Here is a 6,320-nt window from a genome sequence, read left to right as displayed (position 1 = left end):
ACCCTAGTCTCAAAACAACAAAACAAAGGAAATGTAGAAAAGAAAAACAAATGTGAATCCTTCGTGAATCAGGATTAGCACAACAGACAATTTTCAATCTCTCCAACCTGTCTGGTCTCTAGTTACCTCAGACACCTTCCTCTACCAAACTCTTTTCAGTGTCACGGTACCTAACTGCACCTGTTAGAGAGTCTTCATGGAACAGCATTGTTCACAGCCATCTGCTGAGCCCAGTTAGTGTTGCTTGTATGCGTATGCCCAGGTATAAGGAGGAGTGGGCTGTGCTTGCGCTTGCCGCTTGAGTTGGCTCCTTGGATCTAAGAGGCTCTGGGTTTCAGCCAGTTGTCATTGCCCCTCTCTCAGCCATGCCGGCTTCTGTGAGAGTCCTTAGTCTGGAAGGGTATGAGTATGCACTGCAACTCTAGCCACCTCCAGTGTCTCACCCTCAGCCACACCTGGCTTCTGCAAGGACCCCAGACGGCATGAATAATTTCCATCCCCCGCAGCAATGTTTCCTGCTAGAGAGAAGTATATACAGATTAGTCTGGGGACACGACTACCCACCCCTGGACAAGCTTAGTCTTTCTTATTTGTAATGTGTTGTTAATGTTGTGCGTGAACTGTTGCCCAGATCTTGCAACATTTTTCATTCTAAGTGATCTATACAGACCTTTTAGCTGCTGTCTCTGTCTCCTCCTCCTCCTCCTCTTCCTCCTCCTCCTCCTCCTCCTCCTCTTCTCCTCCTCTGCCTTACCACTTTACAAATTCAGTTTATGTGCTAGGTCACCTATGTCTGCCAAAGCCTCTCCTACTTCAAAAATACCACAACCCATCATGAGACTCAACAAAGCCACTAAAGCCCTCTATACCAGTCCCAAGGTCCCTGCTGAATCAACTTCCTTTTTAACTGTCGAGTGAACATTGATCTTCCTGGTCTTGTGAACTGGGGATCAAACACAACTTCTCTCAGCCTCCCCAGTAACCCCTGGGGAGGGGGTTACTCAACATTACTCCTCTATGGGCCTCTGTCCCCTGATATTTATAGGGACCTCAGATGGAGATAGCCAAGTGCTCCTAAGGGCTCTATTTAGCCAGCCCATCAATGACTGGTTTCCCTCACACCTCCTTTTTTCTTAAGGAGACATGAGTTATTGCACTGCTCAGTTTTTCTGCTCCCAACTGCAGTTAGATGGTTCCCATCTGTTCCCATGTCCCACAGCCTCAGGAGCCAGGCTGAGACAAGCGTTTTTATTCCTTGTTTAGAAGTCTTCCCCAGTTGAAGTTCAGGGTACCAGGCCTTTGTTAAGGACTCTATGTCCAAGTCGGATCACAGATTTCCCCTTTTCTCTATTAAAGGTCTGACCCAGGGATTATTTTCTATCTCTGTTGCGTGTTTTCCTCCCCATAGATCTGACTCTTAATTCTTTTCCTATTGGCCCCCAGCTCTGAAAAGTGACAAACCAGCACTTCCACATTCTTCTGTCTTTTATCTAATTTACCTGCCAAATCAGGGCTGTGTCCAGTACTTTCCCCGGGAGACAAAACTCTCCCTCTCTCTCTTCCTCTCCCTCTCACAACACAAATTCTAATTGGTATTAATAATAAAAAACTCAGAGTCAGCTATCAGTGGGTGAAAGCTGAAAGATCAGAGAAGCAAAGCAGCCAGCCACTAAAGAGTTCTCACCTCTACAGTGTCTACAATGCTCAGACCAAAGAGGCGATCCTGTCCTGTCCTCAGAGTGCCTAGACTGCATCGAGCTCCTATCTCCTCCTGCCTTATATTCCTGTCTGCCCAGCCATATCCCTTCCTGTCTCCAACTTCTTAGTGCTGGGATTAAAGGCGTGTCAGTCCAAGTGCTGAGATCACCTTTGTGTGAGCTCTACTTCTCTTTTAGACAGATTCAATCTCTCGTTGCCCAGTGTGGCCTTTGTGCTGGGATTAAAGGTGCATACCACCACTGCCTGGCCTTTATGACTGACTAGTGCTAGTTTTGCACTCTGATCTTCAGGCAAGCTTTATTTGTTAGATCATAAACAAAATAGTAAACGGTGAAGAGAAGATGCTATTACCTTCATGCCAACAGAGGGAAGGGGCCCAGGACAAGAAACACTTCCAAGAATACTCCATTAGTGACCTGCTTCCTCTCAGACTGTCTACACCTCTCCTAAATGTCATTGAATTAGGAATTATCAATGGGTTAATCACTGAGTAGATCAGAGTCTTCATGATCCAACTGCTTCTCCACAGTTGGATCCAAGAACTGGGGGGCCGTCTTAACACATACATTGTTTATGGGAAACTTTGTAGCCAAACCATAGCCATGTGTATTCCTGAGGGAGAGTTAGGGCTACCCAGATAATTGGGAAAGTGAAATCCGGCTCTCTGACGTGGCTGCTTCCTGTTCCCAGAAGGTAGTTGGAGGAGAAACCAAGGGAAGTGAGGGGTTCTGCTTCCCGATCTATGCTGTGTGAAGAACCATGGCCACAAGCTCCTGCCTCTACAAACTGAACTTCTCGGCTTTGCCTCTATTACACTTGGCGGACCAGATCTGAAAGTGTGCCTCTAATAAGCCTGTCTTTCCTCAGATTGCTTCTGTCAGATATTTTGGGTTCAGCAACAGAAAAGCAACGAATATGCGAGTGGGGAAGAGGGAATGTCTCCACTTGGATTTCTGTGCTATAGTGGCTCTTTCTGTTGCTTCCTGTCCTAGTGTAGGAAACCATTCTTTCTTTATAAGTAACACACGTGTGTGTGGGGAAGTCTGGACAATCAGAAATGACATTTAAAACTATTATTCCCTTTCCTTTGACTCAAATTGTAAATTCAAGTGAATTACAAATGTTGTAGGAAGGGTGTCTAGGAAAATTGTAAAATAAATAAATTCTGCCCCAATGCCAGATGGAACCATGCAAAGATTTCTGAGCAGAGACCAGTCAACAGAGGTGACTACATTATAAAGTCAATTTTGTAGTTCAATAAGAAAACCCAATGAGAAAGGGCGATATGCTACAAAGAAGCACTATGAGCAGGAAAGACAGAGAAAGCCCATCATTTCAGTTCAGTCAGTTCATGTTTCAGTTCAGTCCATGTAACCCTCCTCCATTTATAGCTCCTTATTGTTCAGACTTTCCCTTCCTATTTGACAATAAGTTTAACTCCAGCTTTTCAGTCCCACTCAGTTGCTGATGGGGCATCTTTTGTGACTTGTCTTGATGATCTCCATTTAGCTTAATTGAGAAAGCAGCAGATATTCGGGATGCTGTCTGTTCTGTGATAATTAATACAATTATACCATGAAATTTGTGCTAGGGACAAAGACACTGGCCTTGCTCTCATATTTAAGGTGATGATGTCTTCATCACAATGTTGAGCACAGCAGGTTTGGTTGAGCTGGGAACAATGATTAAATGTGAAGGAGTTCTTTCTAGGCTGTGATGAACCCACAAAATTCTGTAAAATAAATCCCCAAAGCAATGGTCTATAACCAGGAGGGGCAGACAAAGAGCCTTAGCCAAGCTCTCTGTGGATTGTCCTGTGTGCTTTTCTTCTTAAAGCTATCACTTTTACACTATTTACTTCATAAGAGCCTAATGATGCCTTAAAATTAGATAACAGTAACTCATCTATGAACTATAATTACAGAGATTCTGTCTCCTGACATGTCTGCATTATCTAGAGTCAGCTTTTCATGATGGCTGCCCTCGTTAAGTTAGATTGAGTATTCAGATTTTATGCTAAGTAGTATTCTGTCCTCACCAACTTCTGCAGCACAATGAGGCAATAATTTGTGAGTAGTTCAAAGAGTTTTACAGCAAGAAATATTTGTGTGATTAGCTTCTGGGCCACTTAACTGCCAGTCAGTTTTGTGTCAATCTACACAGCGATTTCTTCTTAAGATATATTTATTTTTAACGAGTGCTTTGCCTGAATGGATGCAAGTGTACTGCATGTGTGCTTGGTGCCCACTGAAGTCAGAAGGTATTTGGTCCCCTAGACTGGAGTTATGGATGGTTGTGAGCCTTTGTGTGCATGGTGTGAGTTGAACACAGGTCCTCTGCAAGAGCAGCCAGTGCTCTTAGCCATTGAGCCATCTCTCCATCCCCTTCTGAGATACTTGAATACTTAAGATCCCTGTGCTGGTCTCATGAAATCAAAATCCCGCATCTGTTCTTTATGTTCTTCATGAGAGCCTCATAGGAATAGTTGTATGTGGTTGCTACATTATACACCCAATAAACTATTTTCAAATTTGTCTGAACACACTTCTGGGGGAACACAAGACATTCTGAGAAGCTTCCCAATAGTATTATTTTCTAGGTGTGTGTGCGCGCGCACGCGCGCGTGCATATCTGCATGCCAGAGTTCAGTCTCTGATGCCATTTCTCAGGAGTCACTCACCCTGTTTGTACAGACAGGGTCTTTCATTGACCTGGAACTCACTGAATAGGCTTAGATAGCTGCCCAGGGAGCCCTAGAGATCTGTCTGTCTGCCTCTTCAGTGCTGTGAATACAAGTGCATACCACTACACGCTGCTTTTTACATAGGTAGAGAGTATCAAACTCAGGTCCTCTCATTTGTATGGCAAACAATTTTACTGAGCCATCTCCCCAGGCCCCACAATGGTGTATTGGGCCAAAAATTTAAAAGTAGTACATTAACAAAATTAAGCATTCTGAATTCTGGAATAATAATTTTCATTAATTTTATATTTTAGACATTGATCCAGGCAGTCAGTGGTTTTATTCACACTTCTCTGCATTACCAGTTCCTTTTCCAGGTCCACTATTGTAACCATCTGTTTACAAAAGCACACTTCCTACCCACCCCCAGCCTGCCTCAGACTTTGTTCCATGGTGGAATGCCTCCAGAATAAAAGCAGAGAAACACGTTTCAATTTTAGTGTAAGAACCCTAAGTGACTTCTTGTTTCCTTGGCATCTTTGTCTGATGGTGACCTTCAGCATGAGGAGCAAGGTTGCTTTGGTCCATTTGGGAATGTTCTAAATTCGGATCTATTTGGCTAGCTAAGGACAATAAGGGCAGTCTTCTATCACTGCCTGTATCTCTTCCATCCCTGCATTATTGTCCAAGAAAACATACTTCCACTAAAAAGGAACACAAGAGTTTTCAAACCCTCCAAATCTGAGAAAATGTCTCTACAAGGGACCCTCACCACAGGAAGTTATATAGAAAAATGTTGACACTGCCCAGAGGTCTGAGACACCAGAAGAAGAGGGTGAAAGCAATAAATGGTATTAAATGCATTGGTGACAAACTCCCAGTCACCATCAATGCATCAGTATCCCATTAAGAAAAATTTTAAAATCAAATCACTTTCCCTTAGTGTAATTTCACCAAGAGTGAGGCCAGACTTGAATTCTTGCTTGCCTCTCCTTGTGCCTTTGTCATTCATTGTCTATTGCATGACTGGCTGAATGCTGTCTTGTGAATCTTACCCTGTGTCTGTGTCTGTCTGTGTGTCTATGCCTCCAACCAAGGGCTTTGCTCTCTCTTATATACAACAGTGCAGAAAGCTCACGTGAGGGAAGCAATGGGGGATACTTTTCAGAAATATTTAACAGTTTACAAGGGGTTAAAGCAATGACTCCAACTGACCAAGATAACAAACAAATCCTATCAAGCAACATCCACGTGTTATTTTCAACATTGATGGCAAATCGTTGTTTTGTAAGATTTCTTTCAATCTGTTTGCTATTTCTAGCATTTATTACTGTAGAATGCATTGCTCTCTGTGTCACAGGAATGGAAGAGTACATAATTTAAGATTACAATTGTGCATCAGCTTAGGTTGTATATGTTGACTACATGGACAATCCAAGGCAAGTAAGATTTGTTGTTCCACTGTTCTCTTAAAGGCAGGTTAAAAAAGGCTGCATGCACAACAGGACAGCAGTCTTAGACTTGAGTGGTCTCAAGATGTATTATTAACTTTGGCTGTGTCCCAGTGTTCCAGGCTCTTATACTGCAAGAGATGCTTTCAAAATAATGCATTGCCATAGGCAAGCATTGCTTAAAATGGCTATTCAAAGTGCCACTAATAGTGAGGCTTATCAAAATTAAGCACCCAGAGCACATGAAATTATAATTTCATGTAAATGAAAAAAGGATTAACAAAGTCAAAGCATTTGGCTAAAGACCCGGTGTTATACAGAAAAAAATAGACTAATTTTATATTTTAAAAACTGATGAATCAAGTACACATTTCAATTAAAAGAAAAAAAAAGCAGAGTAAAACATATACAAAAAAACCTGAAAAAAATGTTTAGAAAGTTTAAAAGAAGACCAGAAAGGGTAAAAC

Source organism: Cricetulus griseus, chromosome 6, assembly GCF_003668045.3.
Source record: "Cricetulus griseus strain 17A/GY chromosome 6, alternate assembly CriGri-PICRH-1.0, whole genome shotgun sequence".
NCBI lineage: Eukaryota > Metazoa > Chordata > Mammalia > Rodentia > Cricetidae > Cricetulus > Cricetulus griseus.
The sequence above is the reverse complement of the archived record's forward strand: the minus strand, read 5'-3'. Positions refer to the sequence as shown.